Below are 18,168 nucleotides of genomic sequence, written 5' to 3'. Positions count from 1 at the left end.
GAGCATCTTATTTCTGATGTACTGGTTGTTAAGTTTGGTAAAGGCACAAGTATAATTGGGCTAAAATAGAAAGAATATTCAAGCAGGGTCTTTATTTTAACGTTTATAAGGTTGATTACTTGAATGATGATTAGAAGTAGAAGTTCTTTGATACAATATTGTGCAGAGAAATTCACTGATGATGATGATGGGGAGATGAATGGAACAAGACAAAATGGAAGTTAGTGTGTAAATAAAAAAGGAATATGTGAAGCAAGACCGCTGAAAAAAACCGTAAAAACCGTAACCTTGCATCTCCTAGCAGAATGAGCAATTAGCATGCTACACTTCCAAGATGCTTGGCTCAACTAAGATTCATCATACTCTCTCTAAAAGATCTCCTGATTCCTCATATTTCCTGCAAAATGACGTAGGTGCTTTGTGCGGATTTTTAGATGTGATAAGTGTATTTGATCGTGTTGGGCGTGGATATTCTCAAGTGATAACAAGATCCACTAGCCTAAGTAATCCAGATAATCCAGCAGTGGGTATCCACTTCCAGATTCTTTTTCTCCCCAGGGTTAGCACAGACCAATCTGCAGAAGTATGCAGCATATAATTGCACACATTGAATAGAATAGCCTGGTATCCTCCTTACACTGTACGGTTGGTATTTAGTGAGAATAGAAAGATATGCACCGTTACCTCTGCATGTCTTGTTTTGTGCTCAATTCGTTCAGCTTTAGATCAACCAGACAGGAGAGTTGCATTCTTATGAAACTCCAGCAAAGATCTCTTGGTATTCTGCTCCATTCTTGGATCTACAATACCTCAATTACACTTCAGAAGAGAAAGTGTAAATCCTCGCTAGTTTAATAACGAGAACGCTTCATTTCCCCATTAGTTCATGTAACATTGGATGACAATAGTATTGCTGAGAGAATCGTTGCTAACGCTACAGAATAGTGGGCGCTGTTCTCACCTATCTTAGATTCAGATCTATGTTAGATAAGATCAACTTTCTCCTAAAAAATAATGTGCAGTAATTAGTGCAATCTTCCCGACTTCAAGGGGATTACATTAATAGTGCTACCAGCTGCAGCATTAATTAGCAAATTATAGATTAATTATTTTCTAGAGGATGGAGGATCATTTTCTGTTTTTGAAATTCTTCAAATCACCATCCAAATTCAAAATATGAGGGGTGTGTCTCCCTTACTGCGGCTTACTGTGCCAAACTCCTGTCTAGTAGGTAAACCACTCTTTTTGTGGTGTTACATTTCACCACAGCGTTTACAACGGAAGTGAGTAATCAAACAGGAAGTGAGTTGCCACTTCCTCTTGATCCTGACATAGTCTGCTCAGAGGTTCTTCTTCCTGTCTTTGATTCCTAGCTAGGAACTTTCAACTTACCTATTTGATCCATGGAATTGTACACCCTTGTTTGCCGTACTCTTTTAACCGTCATTACCTTAAAAGACGTTCGCCCTGAGCACTTGGTTTTTACAGCTAGAACACATTCGAGACCAATCGAGTGGCTGCTCCATTTCAAGCAAGTTATTCGGTTGGTAACTTCATTTTCTCCTGATGCCAGAAACCTTTCAAGTGATACTTTTTTTTTTACGCCGGAAAAACTGCATCAAATCTGCTAGATATGATGGATGATTAAATAAAAAGAAAATTTAATTTTATAAAACACGTAATCTTAAATTCTCACTAATTAAAACGGAAATTGCTAAATTGTTCGTTTAATGCTAACTTCCTTACTAAAATACGAAAGATGTTTGTATATATATTTACTAAGGAAGTTACATAGACAGTATTACATATATTGGAACAAATGCGATATAAATCTTAATTATTACATTTGCGATAAACAACTATATTTAACGCAGGAAGTAAATGAGAGGTTATGATGTAGTAATTAGTTTTGCTCGTGCTTTGCATTTATTATTATTTCTCCTCTTACCGGTGAGAAAAGTGTTCTGATCATCGGGACAAATTTTCTTGTAGGTTTAGGACAGGTTTTATAGGTTTCGTGAGTCTGAAAAAGGAGTTTTGTCTTTCTCTCTCAGTTTGTGAATACTCATAACTCAAAAACAAAAAACCTGGGAGGAAGTTCAAAATTGGCATTTTATTAGGGTAAGTATCGTGGGAGAGCGGGGAACAGAAAGCGATCACAATATGTTTATCGGAAGTCACTTATTCAACTATTTTTTTGAAAAACGGTTCAATGAATTTTCTTGTTATTTTTTTTTAAACTAAGGATTCAAGATTGGCGATGAATCGGTCAAATAAAAAACAAACTCGTCTTTTTGCCAACGTTTCGACAAATATATTGACTTCTTCAGGGCCTGGATATTACAAATACAAAACAATTTACAGAGTCAGTAACATAGAAAATCAGTAATACAAAAATAAACAGTAAAATACAATAAATTCTTTATAATTATTGAAAACTTACGTGGCTAAGCGGGTTGGTTGAGTAAACACAGAAACTAAGAGCCAGAACTGGAGAAGCAGGTATATACAGGGTGTCCCAAGCTATATGGATAACGACTTTTTCTCGGAAACTAAGATAGCTAGAAAAAAACTAAAAAATACGTGTTCCGTTAGTTTTTTGTTCGGAATCCAAATTTAATTTGTAAATTTTTTTCGCTGGTTCCAGAAGCGAGATACAGGCACCAACTTCATTCTTTCAAATGGGAAGGTACGGTTTTTATTTCAGAAATAGATTCCTCTATTTTTTAAAAGAAAAATTTACTTGAACGGTTTTTATCTGTGAGCGATATTTTAGAAGTTATGAATGAAAACATGATTCTTATAAGAAATGTCAAAATGATAATATTATAACGGTTTTTTGATAGAATAAGAAGGAAAGTACTATTTTATTATAAATTTTACTCCTCATTAATATTACAGATCATGCTCGAAATGGCTTCCACCATTAGAGATGCATAGACATGCTCTTTCCTGCCAATTGTCCCTTACTGCCAAAGAAATAGATTCGGCTTTAACCGAGTTACAGGCATCTACTATTCTTTGCTTTAGTTCATCTACAGATGCCAACCCGAGCGAGGTGTCACTGAATCGCCCCCCGTGTCGATATAACACGCCCATCAAATTGCCTATCGAGATATCTCTTTACATGCCTGATGGTGTTATATCCATAACGGGGGCTATTCAGTGGCCATCTCTCTCACCGGATTTGACACCTATGGACTATTTCCTTTGGGGATACCCGAAAAACAAGGTGATTATTCATAACTTTTTTCTTTCTTTTCTTATTTCTGCTTATCTAAAAGCATCTCTAAATCTAGATGCATCAGAATCAAGCCGGAATAGCATCTGTAGATGAACTAAAGCAGAGAATAATAGATGCCTGTAACTCGGTTAAAGCCGAATCTATTTCTTTGGCAGTAAGGGACAATTGGCAGGAAAGTGCATCTCTCTGATAGTGGAAGCCATTTCGAGCATGATCTGTAATATTAATGAGGAGTAAAATTTATAATAAAATAGTACTTTTCTTCTTATTCTATCAAAAAACCGTTATAATATTATCATTTTGACATTTCTTATAAGAATCATGTTTTCATTCATAACTTCTGAAATATCGCTCACAGAAAAAAACCGTCCAAGTAAATTTTTCTTTAAAAAAATAGAGGAATCTATTTCTGAAATAAAAACCGCACCTTCCCATTTGAAAGAATGAAGTTGGTGCCTGTATCTCGCTTCTGGAACCAGCGAAAAAAATTTACAAATTAAATTTGGATTCCGAACAAAAAACTAAGGGAACAGTATTTTTTAGTTTTTTTCTAGCTACCTTAGTTTCCGAGAAAAAGTCGTTATCCATATAGCTTGGGACACCCTGTATATACAGATATAGCGGGACTCGAATCCTCGCCAATCTTGAATCCTTAGTTTAATAATTTACGTTCACGTTTTTTTTTGGTATAATCATCGTGTATTTATTGATCTGTAGCGTTTATATGGAACGTTAAGTAAGCAAATTCAAATAAAGGCAATTTAGGGAGAAGGAGAGATTATGCTTTTCTTCAAGTGCTATTTAGTTAAATCTTTTGCTTTTGCTATTTCTAGCTTGAAGAAAATTCTGTTAGGAATGGAGTTTTCTTTTTTTACCTTCACTTATTATGTAAGGAAAGTATAATTGAAAATTTCACGTTTTCGCTAGAGATATCTCCCTATTTAAGTCCCTTCAGTCAGAACAAGTGGTTTCTAGATCGTAGGATATGTGTAAAGAAAGTGATTTCTTGAATTAGAAGTTCGGAGTTAAATAAAAAACCCTTGTTTGACAAAAATTAGGTAGTTAACTGGAACAAAAGGAAGTTATTTGGGATAATACACATTACTGGCTGGGCTGATCCTTGGAGACAGTTCACCTGCTAAATAATATTTTAAATATAAATATATTGGTACATCTAATCTGGATTAAAGGCTAGGAGGAAATGAAATAGTGGATTTCATTGCAATATGTACCCAACTCCTTGCAAAACTCAGATATAAAGAATTACGCAAAAATGATCATTTCTGTGAATGGCAAAGGGAATACTAACTGTCTAAACGATCCCAGGGGCAATTTTATGCAGCCATACACAACCAAGCATACCCAAAGCACCTTGGTTCAACAAGTACAGCAGGCAATTCTACACCATCACATAGAGGTTAAGATTTAACCATAATTATTCACCACATCATCTAGATAGAATTGGCATAGAGATCAACCCAAACTGTTCATCCTTAAAAAAGTTATCTTTAGAGTTGATATTTTGTTGAAATTAACAGCTGTAAGATTAAGGAAGTTTCTATTGTTACAAAGATGGAGGCTGTTTCAAATCAAGGTCGACCTACATCTGTTGCGTAGTCAGTTGAGAGTATAATGAGTTCATCAAGTTAGACATAGAGAATATTTTCAGAAAACACCCTTATTCCGATCTAGGAATCGTAAGAAATAATTCGGACATATCCGGAGGCAATGCGATTTAGCATCATCGTAATATTTTCCTTACTTTATAAGGTTTAACTAAAACTTGAGAATCAGCTTTTCGGTTGATGGATTTTGAAAGAAATTTTGGCTTCTTTTTGTTCTCACTTTCCACCTCCACACCGAAGAGAGAGAGATGCCGAAGAGAGTCGCTAAATCGCTGCGATCTAAATCTGAACAGCCAATTTACAGATAGTTTTTTGTCTTAATTTATTTTTCAGTTGTTCTCATCGAACAGAGACAAACATTTTAAATGTCATATTCTGGTAGACTTTTTTTTTCTTTTCATAACATTAAAATGGAACAGATCTGGCGGCCAACTTCTTGCCATAAAGCTTGGGTGATGAAGAATTCTATTATATCTTTGGCAGTAGACCCGCTGTCATTGCACACCTCATTAAACACCTGTTGTATTCCACAACATAAAATACAGCTCGTCCTCCCGGTCGATCACCAGCTGACACCGTCTTTTTTATTTTAATATTATCATCATAATTTATATTCATTATATTGTCCATAAGATCAAGTAGGCGATTGTTCTTTACTCGGAAAAATATATAGCAAACTGTTCGCTAAAACCAATCTCATTAGAAATATGTAAATAGGATTTACAGTTACTTTTTTCATTTAGAATTATTATTAATATTCATGAGTAACGTTTCTGAGTGCAGAATAATTGCAGTTAATAGATTCTTTTTGATGTTGTTTGTGTAATGATTCGAAGAGTTTACATTATTTTATTGAAGCCTGTACGTACTAAGGCTGCATGTATACCATCAGAGCCATCTGTGGTTGACAATAGGAAACATTCTTCCATTTCTTACGCTTTATTTTACTTTCTTAGCTTCTCAAACAGGAATTATTGCGACATTTTCATATTTTTAAAATTAATTTACACAGGAAATGATTATTTTGAACTTTACAAAATTGAAAAATATTTAAACATGGTTAGGGGGGTGTTTACTGTAGTAGGTCAGATCACAGTCTTTTAGCAGAACTAATTGAAAAATTCTTACTCCAAAGTTGTCATCTTCACAGACATCCAAGCTGATGGCCCTGCAGGCTAGCTACGTTTTAAGAAGCTGTTGTGGGAATGCTTAGAGGTCTCGAACAAAAAATCGCTAACCAATATCCGAATTTAGCGGTTGAAAGAGACCTCTAGGTTAGGATCCTATGTAGCCTTCATGGGGCCTTAACCATTTTAAGACATTCCCAAAATTGTTCACTAGTTAAGTCCATAATAAATATAGCCATGATTCCACCCGGAGCCTCTAGGTTAGGATCCTATGTAGCCTTCATGGGGCCTTAACCATTTTAAGACATTCCCAAAATTGTTCACTGGTTAAGTCCATAATAAATATAGCCATGATTCCACCCGGAGCCTCTAGGTTAGGATCCTATGTAGCCTTCATGGGGCCTTAACCATTTTAAGACATTCCCAAAATTGTTCACTGGTTAAGTCCATAATAAATATAGCCATGATTCCACCCGGAGCCTCTAGGTTAGGATCCTATGTAGCCTTCATGGGGCCTTAACCATTTTAAGACATTCCCAAAATTGTTCACTAGTTAAGTCCATAATAAATATAGCCATGATTCCACCCGGAGCCTCTAGGTTAGGATCCTATGTAGCCTTCATGGGGCCTTAACCATTTTAAGACATTCCCAAAATTGTTCACTGGTTAAGTCCATAATAAATATAGCCATGATTCCACCCGGAGCCTCTAGGTTAGGATCCTATGTAGCCTTCATGGGGCCTTAACCATTTTAAGACATTCCCAAAATTGTTCACTAGTTAAGTCCATAATAAATATAGCCATGATTCCACCCGGAGCCTCTAGGTTAGGATCCTATGTAGCCTTCATGGGGCCTTAACCATTTTAAGACATTCCCAAAATTGTTCACTAGTTAAGTCCATAATAAATATAGCCATGATTCCACCCGGAGCCTCTAGGTTAGGATCCTATGTAGCCTTCATGGGGCCTTAACCATTTTAAGACATTCCCAAAATTGTTCACTGGTTAAGTCCATAATAAATATAGCCATGATTCCACCCGGAGCCTCTAGGTTAGGATCCTATGTAGCCTTCATGGGGCCTTAACCATTTTAAGACATTCCCAAAATTGTTCACTGGTTAAGTCCATAATAAATATAGCCATGATTCCACCCGGAGCCTCTAGGTTAGGATCCTATGTAGCCTTCATGGGGCCTTAACCATTTTAAGACATTCCCAAAATTGTTCACTGGTTAAGTCCATAATAAATATAGCCATGATTCCACCCGGAGCCTCTAGGTTAGGATCCTATGTAGCCTTCATGGGGCCTTAACCATTTTAAGACATTCCCAAAATTGTTCACTAGTTAAGGCCATAATAAATATAGCCATGATTCCACCCGGAGCCTACAGGCTAGGCGAAAACATTCATTACTAACTTCCTGACTTAATTCACCTACGTCATTACTCCAATAAAAGGCTGGCGGCCATTCGAATGATTGGTAGATCTCCAAATGGGGCATGCAGACTGAGAAAACATGCTGTCCTGGTTTTGTTAGAAAGAAGGAAAATCATTGCAGATGTTATAAGCTTTTACGGCAAAGAAATAGGGGGTGGGCAGTTTACTGGTTGGAAAAATTCTATTTTCCAGTAAATTTTATCTGCTAAAATTCGATAATAAAAGCAGATCGATAGTTGCTTTGAGTTTTTTGAGCGTTTCAAATTCGATGTATCAGTCGTTCTGTTGTTAGCATGTACGTAATCTTTTAATTAATTTCAAGATATGAATCATTACACTCAAAATCCTGCCAATATTACAAGGAAATTGCCACTTTATTTAGGAATTATAGAAATAGTTCAAATACAAATTGAATCAAAAATAAAAAGCGGTTTAAGGTGTATTCAAGAACGTTTGAGCAGTTTTGGAATTAAATTCTGCTTAAAAGAAATCCAAAATGGAAACAATGCGATCTATTTCTGGAAGCTAATTAGGAAGTCTGTGGAATTGATCATCTCAGGTGATGAATGTTTTACTTCCGTTTCCCTTATTTTTATCATAGTGTTCTGTGATATCTACATCCGGTGGATTTTTCGTGAGAGATCATCTAATTATTTACATTATAATACTACTTTTGTATTATTGTATTTTTCATACTTCTTCCTGTTTTAACTGTTTGCTCAGTAATCTTTCCTAGGCCTTCCTTCATGAGTATAATGCTTTAAGAGTTCTGCGATGAGACCAGATATTTCTGTGTGCAGGTAGGTATGAATAGAAGGAATCTATGGTAATGTCACAGATAATCTTAGAAAGTAAAGTGACAGTGGACCATTATTCTCACTATTTCTGTGTCGTTCTTGGTTTTCCTCCCTTAGTGTCTAATATATTTTCTTTTTTAGCTGATCGCTTTGTATTCTGGAAATATCATCCCACACCTTTCGATTAAATTTCAAAATATCTTTTCAGAACTTTGGGTATTCGATACGAGGTCAATTCAAGAAAAAAAAAATTGTTTGAAAATTGTAAGAAAAAAGACCAGAGCCTCCCAGGTGTTCAGTTGGAATAATTATGCGTTGCTGGATATTTAGCGATTTCAGCCTGCCAATCAATCGTCCCTAGAAATGACGGAAACCTAAACCTATTGCATTTTAGACGCAGCGTGGAAGTGGTTGAAGGAATACATCTTTTGGAAACGCGTATACCCACAGCCGGAACTTGCCTGGCCAAAGTTGAAGAAATCTTCAATTCCTGACAATGCCTAGTATAATTTTTATTTATTTAATTATGTATTTTTTTTGTGAGTTCTTTCCTAGGTTTTGGTTACCAGCCACCGTGAGAATTTTGACTTTTTTACTTAGCTTGGCCTAATTGTGACTGGTTTACGTTATTTATTTTTTTACTCTCTCCACTGTAAATTTGTTACTAGTCACATTTACTACTTGGACTTCTTCCGAGAATAATTGACTTGCAGGTGTATTTATTGCGTGCTTCATTTTAAAGATTTCATATTGGGTAAGGTCATACTGTAGAATAACGGCCATATTGTAGAATTATGAATTTATTAAAGAGGTACACTGGTTTGAACTGTTTTTTGTGTTGTTGTATTTAGAATAATTTTCTGTATTAGTAAAATTTATTGTACTTGAATACTGTGAGTTAACTTATTAATTGCCATTACAAGTTCTAGAGCCGGAATACAATCATATTCTCGTAAATCTTCAGCTCAATTATTCGGAAAAATTGTTTCGCACATTTTTTTGTTTAGATTACCTGATCGTTTTCCAGCCCCTAATAAACACTTTATTAGCGGTAAGTTTATCGATAATGCGCGTTATTTAATTGATTATTAGAATCGAGTTTTTTTTTTTTTTTTCTCCTCGAAATAAATCTCTTGTCCTTTCTTTTTGTCTGTCTGTCTGAAGTAGGTAATGAGGAGGAAGTGCTAGTGTCCTCTTTCACACACACACACTGGTGACCCCCAAATGCTAGCTCGTCACCTTTTGCCTAAAGATTGTGCCTGCCTGCTTGATCACGAGTATTCATATGCGTCTATACTAACTGAAAGTCTAGTAACTGTTTAGGCTAATATAACAGCAAATATCCTCCTCTGGTAGCAGATAGAGATGTGTTTTGTAGGAGAGTAGTAAAGAGAATAGAAGTTCACCATGTGATTTGCTTTTTTTTTTGCAAAGATAATAGCTTGTAGTAGTGAGGTAAATCTAAGAGAAAGAGAGAGAGAGGAGTGTGTAAAATCTTGAAAGAGGTCACCGTGCTCAGAAAACCAATCACAATGTCTCTACTAGACGGAGTACCTTAACCTCGCCACTGATTGGCTGGCCGGCCTGATGCTGTAATACTTACCTATACCACCTCCATCGCCACAAACGTCTCTCGTATTCTCTCTCTCTCTCTCCAGCAGCAGACATAACCAAAGCTTGTGTTTTATAATTTTCTAAAAGACCTTTTCCCTCCCTCTTAGCCGTTTAGACGTCGTGGACGTCGCAATATACGTACAAGAAGAGACCTAAAAACCGGTTCTACTACTCTTTTACACAACTCCCGCCAAGAACACAAAATCCCGCTGCTAAAAGGCGCGCCTAGTAAACATTATATACTATCCAAACTGATTTATTTTTTAAAAAAAGTGTTTTTATTATTTTTATTTCTTTTACCCCCTACCTTCTGTAACAATCTAATTGAAAACACTCTTACCTAGCCGCAGTTCGATTTGGTGACCTTATTGCCTTAACCTATTGAACGCTATCCAGCGTTCCCTAGTAAATATATACAAAAATTAATTTTATAAAAACCATTACGTGGAACATTCACCAAACCGTTTGGTTAGGAGAGGTGGATAATCCTTTTGGTCCTCGATCTTGATTAGCCTCAGGGACATCTACGGGAAGCATTTAAGCCCTACACTATTCACTACTCTAAGGGCTCATGGCTGCCCTTTCTAATTTTTAAATCTTCGTCTCTAAAACTACTGTAAAGTACTGGAGTATCATTCAAAAAATATGGGTCGTCGTGCTTACATTGCTCTCTGTTGGCCTTCTTTTGAAGCGTCAAATCAGGAACATACGAGGTCTGTAAATTAAGTAATGTAATGAGACTGATTTTTTTAAATTTTTTTATTAAAAAAAAAAATTACAATTCTATATTGTCACCTTCAAAATAACTTCTTCCATACAGCGCTGGAGACGTTTCTTCCACTCCTCATAGCAGTGCTCGAACTCCGATACTGGAATAGCCTTCTGCTGGCCGGTTACAGCCGTTTGAATGTTTTCCACTGTCCCAAAATGAGTTCCCTTGTGGTGATTCATCAACTTCGCGAAGAGAAAAAAATTTAAAAACCTCAATAAACACTTTTACCGAGAGGTTCTTTGAAAAACTTCGAAAAAGGGTCATTCGTGTGAGACTAAACATCAAGAACAATTTGGGTGTTGCAACACGTTAATGCTCCTTGTCACACAGCAATTTTCAATAAACAGAGTTTTTGGCCAGTAAAAACATCCCTGTGGCTTCTCAGTCTCCTTATTCGCCTGACTTGAGTCCTTGTGACATTTTTTCTCTTCCCGAAGTTGCAAAAATCACCTCAAGGGAACTCATTTTGGGACAGTCGAAAACATTCAAACGACTGTAACCGGCCAGCAGAAGGCTATTCCAGTATCGGAGTTCGAGCATTGCTATGAGGAGTGGAAGAAACGTCTCCAGCGCTGTGTGGCTTCAGAAGGAAGTTATTTTGAAGGTGACAATAAAGAATTGTAATTCTTTTTGAATAAAAAAATTTTAAAAAAAATCAGTCTCATTACTTAATTTAATCTTTTAAAGGTTAAACGCACAAAATACTCTAAGCAGCGAATTAGTTACTCCAAATCTATTAGTACTCTAATGTCTCAACCAATAGGATCAGCTAGGGTAGTAGATATATGCATCTACTTGGGTTTAACCGTACCCAAAGGCGTAATACTGCCTGGAGGCACGTTCCAGAAGATTATATTAACCCGTTGCCGTACACTTTTAATTTGATGATCGTGCTCAGAAACACACTTTTTTTTTCTCAATTGTTTATGACTGCCAGATGGAATCAAGTGTAAGTTGTATGTTTGGAAGTAAAAATTATCACATTTGGCCACGGTTTTTCCAAAAAAACTCTCGACGGCTATAACCGTCATTTGCTCATCATGTCATTTTTTCTCTTTCCAGAGCAAATGACGGCTATGACCGTCGTGACGACTATACAGCATTTGCTTTACTAATTCAATAATTAACAAGTGTATGCGTTAGTACACTTCGTACTAACGCTGTACTTTTTTTTTATTAATTAAAATGTGCACGACGGCTATAGACGTCGTTTGCCTACATATCAACAAAGATCGGACGGCTATAGCCGTCATTTGCGGCAACGGGTTAACACTTTCACTTTTAAGGAAACCACTTATGATCTTTTTGAGCGCAATGAGCTTGGCTTCAATTCACTTCCTGTTAAAATATAATTTAATCCATTCGTTTTCAAAAAAGAATTTTCACTTTTATGGCGCATTTCTTGAATTTACATTTGACTGTAGCTAGAACTAAATTGTCTTTTATTTATTACAGAACATTACTATTAAAAAAAAGGGTTACAAGTTAAAGCAATTAAAAGTTAACAATTAATTAACAAATTGGTATTTTATTACGCCAACGTCACACCAGATTTTATTTTAAATATTTAGAGAAAAAAAAATGCATATTTATAAATTTAAACAGTGTACCAACTTAACTCGATTTTTGTTCAACTCGGCTATTACCTCTTTTTTTACGTTTTGATCTAAGTTATGATTTACCCACTTATTTAATATTTCAAATTTCATACAGAGACAGCGTTCGAGACTTGTAATTTCATTCTTGAATTTAAAATTTGGCCAAGAGAGTGGGCTTTCAATATTAACAGTTTCGTAACCATAGCAATTCCGCCTTAAGATTTTTTTTTATGATCACTCATTTTATTTTTTGGTTATAAGAGTATTGCTTAAACTGGCCAGACCAGGCGCTCCACATTAGTTACGTAATCCGCTAATAGAGTGTGTTTTAAAGTAAATAAATAAAAATTAAATTGTGTGGGAAATTGTTTTTAAATAACTTTTTATTAAATTGTTTGAATAGTACAAAAAAATAACCTTCCCACGGCTTCCTGTGTCTTAATAGTTACTTAAGAGTAAATGACAAATGGGGGTCTATTGGTCAAAGGGTGCTCAAGCAAGTTTTTGCAAATTACTTCACTTTACGCCAAAAAAGGTGACTAGGACTCTTGGTTATATACTGATAAGGCTCCTTAATCTGAGTAGATTTAAAATTAAAGTGGTTATAAAGTGAGACCACCTGCAACCTAAAAGATCCAACAGTGGCACCATTAATTGTCAGTGTTTTAGTAAATGGTATTACAAAGTCTGTAAGAATGTACAATGTATTGGTGCATGTGTGTGAGATAAAAGTCACACGCGTTGCTTTTTTTTTTTCTTTCGCCATCTTTTTTTTTCCTTGCATTTTCAGTTAAAAAAAAAAAATAATGCACTTCACCCATTCAATAAAGGCAATATATAGATCGAGACGAATTGATTCTCTTTATAGCAGCATTCAGCATAGTGGGCGTCGTTGTCCTCAAGTCCAAGGACAGTTTCCATTGTTTAGTTTCAAAAAGTTCTACGTCCTTTTAGTCTTTCTTAAATATACCACATGTTTGCCTCTGAGATAGTTGTGGTTATACATAACAATGCCATCTAACGGACAACACACGAACTAATTATTTGCTGACAATTTTGTTTTGTCATCCCAATTTATTAGTAGATTTTCATTACATTTATGAAAGAGAAACGTTCCCCTCTTCAGATCCCAAAACCTACATTTTTGTGGGTTTTCCGTTTTCAAGAAGTCATGATATTAAAACAAGATAAGTGTACGAGGGTCGTTTGAAAAGTCCGTGCAAAGTCAGAGAGATAGCACTACTGGCGCGTATCGAGGTTATGTTTAGTTATTAGCATCTCTTGGAAGAACACACACCAAGTTTCAGCCAGATCGGTCTATTTCTTTGTGTTTGGCATTCATTTGAATCGAGGAAGTCGAGTGTTTTCAAAAAATGGACGAAAAAGAATTTCGTGTGTTGATTAAACACTACTTTATGAAAGGCAAAACGCCTCAGGAGACTAAAGAGAAGCTTGATAAACATTTTGGTGACTCTGCACCTTCGATTAGAACAGTTTATAAGTGGTTTCAAAATTTTCGGAGTGGCCATATGGGGCAAAAGTGACGACGCTGAACGTTCTGGACGCCCTGTTGAGGTTACTACTCCAGAAATCATTGATAAAATCCATGATATGGTGATGGATGACAGAAGAGTGAAGGTGCGTGAGATTGCTAGTGCTGTGGGCATCTCGAATGAACGGGTACATAATATTTTGCATCAACATTTGGACATGACAAAGCTATCCGCAAGATGGGTGCCGCGATTGCTCACGCTTGACCAAAAACGAAATCGTGTGAAGTGTTGCAAGGACGGTTTGCAGCTGTTCCAGAAGAATCCGCAGGACTTTAAGCGTCGTTTCGTCACTATGGATGAAACATGGATACATCACTACACTCCTGAGACCAAAGAACAATCTACGAGTAAACAATGGGTAACCAAGGGGGAATCTGCGCCAAAAAAGGCGAAGACCGTTCCTTCGGCCGGAAAGATTATGGCGACTGTCTTTTGGGATTCGCAAGGAATAATCCTCATCCACTATCTGGAAAAGGGTAAAACAATTACAGGTGCATATTATTAATCGTTATTGGACCGTTTGAAAACCGAGCTGCAAGAAAAACGCCCACGATTGGCCCACAAAAAAGTCCTTTTCCATCACGACAACGCACCAGCTCACACCTCAGCAGTTGTGGTCGCAAAATTAATGGAAATAGGGTTCCAACTCGTTTCACATCCCCCCTATTCTTCAGACTTGGCTCCCTTGGACTACTATTTCTTCCCCAATATGAAGAAATGGCTGGCGGGAAAAAGATTTTATTCAAACGAGGAGGTGATTGCAGAAACGAATGGCTATTTTTCAGACTTGGACAAATCCTATTATTCGGAAGGGATCAACAAACTAGAGCAGCGTTGGACGAAGTGTATAAGCCTAAAAGGAGACTATGTTGAAAAATAAAAAAGGTTTACCCCAAAAAATTAAGTAGTTTTTATTTTTGCACGGACTTTTCAAACGACCCTCGTATAGGAGTGATTTGATTTACAGAGTTATTAGAAAATAGATTCACTTGGTTTTCTACGTTTATTTATGATTAATCAGAAATCAGATATGTAGTCTTAATCCATCGATAGACTGATGTATTATTATTTTTATATTAAATTCCTTCATGATCTTATATTTTGAAACTACATTACTAATTATATGTGTAAAGGATTGGCTTATAAAAATCCAATGCGACGAAACATCTGTGTATTGCCTTCTTCCGTAATTTTTTTCATAGAATGTAGATTTAGGCTTTCATAAAATGTACAAAATGTTACTCTAAGTTAGTGTGAGATGATTTTTAGGGAATATCGAGGTGTGATCATCAATAAAAAACAACTTTTTTGCTTTATACCAACGTTTCGGTAATTTTTACTACCTTCTTCAGGGTATTATAAAAAAGTTTGTGAAGTTTAATGTAGAGCTTATATCATCATAAATGTTGAATTCAACAGTATTTAATGTATAGCTATATCATCAACAGTTATGATGATATAGCTATACATTAAACTTCACAAACTTTTTTTTATAATACCCTGAAGAAGGTAGTAAAAATTACCGAAACGTTGGTATAAAGCAAAAAAAGTTGTATTTACGGTCGAAATAAACCAAAAACCCATTAGTGTGAGATGTTGTTGATGATGATTTTTGGTAAGCTACAGTTGGCTGAGGGCTCAGTTTCTATAACTCAAAAATATACCATCATCTACCTCTACAGGACTCTCTTACAAATATAAATTTTGAAGATGTCGGTGTTTGGTGTTGCATGACCTCTCCTGGGGCATCATTGGTTAGACTAACACGACTGTGGGTTGTTGATGAAACAGAAATAAACTTCTGGGACTGGCTGCAAGTTCACCGTAATGTTAGAAGAGTAAAGAAATTGTAACAGTTAAAATATAGATAATAAATTGGAATTGCTAATAATTAAAAAATAAAGAGAATATCATCATACAGTAATTAAGAAATCAATATTTTTGCTAAACTATTCTTGCGTAGCTGGTAAATTAAATCTGTAATCAATCTTGGTCCTATCTAATTTTAATTTAGTTAGCTTCGTCTTTGTCCAGGGAGACATGTAATTTATATAAATCCGGCTGCAACAAACCAGTATGCAATCGTTGAAGGGAAAAATAAAGGTATAAAAACTACACACAGCAACTTCTTCCAAGGTTGTCCAGACTGGAGGCGGCCTAGTGTTTAGGCGGGAATGGAAAAGCGCGGGAAGAACCGCCTACTCTTAGTTTTGTTTTGTCTCCTTACTGTTTTGCGCTCAAGTGTGCCCTTGTCTTTTGTTTTTTAAATACTTTCCTTTTTTTGGGGCCCCCCCCCTCAGGCATGTAAAATACAAGTCTTTTTTTGCTCTCTGGCGGCTAAAATAATAATTAGTTTTTAACTTCCTCTTTTAAAGTTAATTAAGATTTCATTTCTTTCAGTGGGTGAAACAGAAATGAAACTTATTCTTGTTTCTTAAATTCTTTAGACAAACTTTTAAAGGAACTGCTGACTCTTCAGAAAAACTGAAACCACTTCCAATTTCAAAATTTAAAAAATTATTTTTAAATAAAGCAGTATTTTCTTTCAACGATTAAAAAGAAAACTATCGTTAAATTTTTACTCGAATTTAATTTTCCAACTTCCAATTTATTGTCTAGAGAAACTTCTAGGTCTTTGGTCTACCTTTTATTTGAAAGCTCAAATTGAAACTATAGACTCAGCAAAATGTATAATATGAGTTACTAAGAATCGTTTTGGAAACTGGAGGTCACAAATCACGTTGTGCTTACCACCTGCCTTCCAATTACATCTCCAAAGCAGGGAAGTGGGGTAATGGTTGCTATCATTTCTCCTCGAAAGTCCAATAATCGATAAATGGTTTTTGGTTACAAGGTTCTTGCACTTAAATTTAATCCACCGTCCACTTGATCGATAGTTAGAATTAAAAACATTTTCTTAAATAATTGCCGTTACGTTTAGATCGGTTAGGTCCTGTTCCCAAGATGTCGCAGTCAAAAGAAGCAGTGACGATTCCCCCTCCATGCAGATCTAGAAGGATACTCTCTCTCTGTTTTTTTTTTTGGCAAGTTGTAGAAGGGTTTTCACCAGTCGTTTTTGCTTATCATCTTCTCTGTTCCTGAAGTCTTATACCATTAAACTAACAACAGGACACCGTTCAGGTAGTCCTATAGGAGAGTAGCTATTCGTTTAATAGGTAAGAAATAATAGGATGAAAAAATAAATGCCAGTTTCAGCCATGATAAACTTTATTATACCGAGCTTTTCGGACCTAGCTCATCTTCAGGGCTATGGAACAATATCTAAGACAGAAAACAGTCTAAATTTCAAAAACTGACACCAACAATTTAAACAACATATACGGCCAACTTTCTGCAAAATACTTGACAATTGGCAACACTGACTTCCTCACAACCAAACACACAGACCGATCACACTCAGTCCATGAGCAGACAAGACAGATGACACACCGACCCTCTAATGATGTAAAATAGTACATTGTAAATTAGGTAAATAATTTTGTAAATTACGTTACATTATACATATTCATTGTAATACGAGGGTCGTTTGTAAAGTCCGTGTGAATTGTTGCAAGGACGGTTTGCAGCTGTTCCAGAAGAATCCGCAGGACTTTAAGCGTCGTTTCGTCACTGTGCATGAAACATGGATACATCACTTCACTCCTGAGACCAAAGAACAATCTAAACAATGGGTTACCAAGGGGGAATCTGCGCCAAAAAAGGCGAAGACCGTTCCTTCGGCCGGAAAGATTATGGCGACTGTCTTTTGGGATTCGCAAGGAATAATCCTCATCGACTATCTGGAAAAGGGTAAAACTATTACAGGTGCATATTATTCATCGTTATTGGACCGTTTGAAAACCGAGCTGCAAAAAAAACGCCCACGATTGGCCCACAAAAAAGTCCTTTTCCATCACGACAACGCACCAGCTCACACCTCAGCAGTTGTGGTCGCAAAATTAATGGAAATAGGGTTCCAACTCGTTTCACATCCCCCCTATTCTCCAGACTTGGCTCCCTCGGACTACTATTTGTTCCCCAATATGAAGAAATGGCTGGCGGGAAAAAGATTTTATTCAAACGAGGAGGTGATTGCAGAAACGAATGGCTATTTTTCAGACTTGGACAAATCCTATTATTCGGAAGGGATCAACAAACTAGAGCAGCGTTGGACGAAGTGTATAAGCCTAAAAGGAGACTATGTTGAAAAATAAAAAAGTTTTACCCCAAAAAATTAAGTAGTTTTTATTTTTGCACGGACTTTTCAAACGACCCTCGTATAATCATTGTTAACACACTGTAGATGACCCAGTCCCTAGGGGTCGAAAGCTCGGCATAATCAAGTTTATTATGACTGAAACTGGCTATAATTTTTCCACCATATTGAAACTAGGATTCAGTC

The 18,168-nt window shown here is 36.2% G+C and overlaps 1 protein-coding gene across 5 annotated transcripts in view; it reads left to right on the top strand.

The window, feature by feature from the left end:
* Positions 1-18,168, top strand: part of ec (ubiquitin specific peptidase echinus) — a 167,146-nt gene that overhangs the window by 139,412 nt on the left and 9,566 nt on the right. The gene's annotated exons all lie outside the window — the stretch shown is intronic.

This window comes from Rhodnius prolixus, unplaced genomic scaffold (assembly GCF_049639745.1).
Source record: "Rhodnius prolixus isolate KJV_2025 unplaced genomic scaffold, Rpr scaffold_8, whole genome shotgun sequence".
NCBI lineage: Eukaryota > Metazoa > Arthropoda > Insecta > Hemiptera > Reduviidae > Rhodnius > Rhodnius prolixus.
Note: the sequence above shows the minus strand (reverse complement) of the source record. Positions and strands in the feature narration are given on the sequence as shown.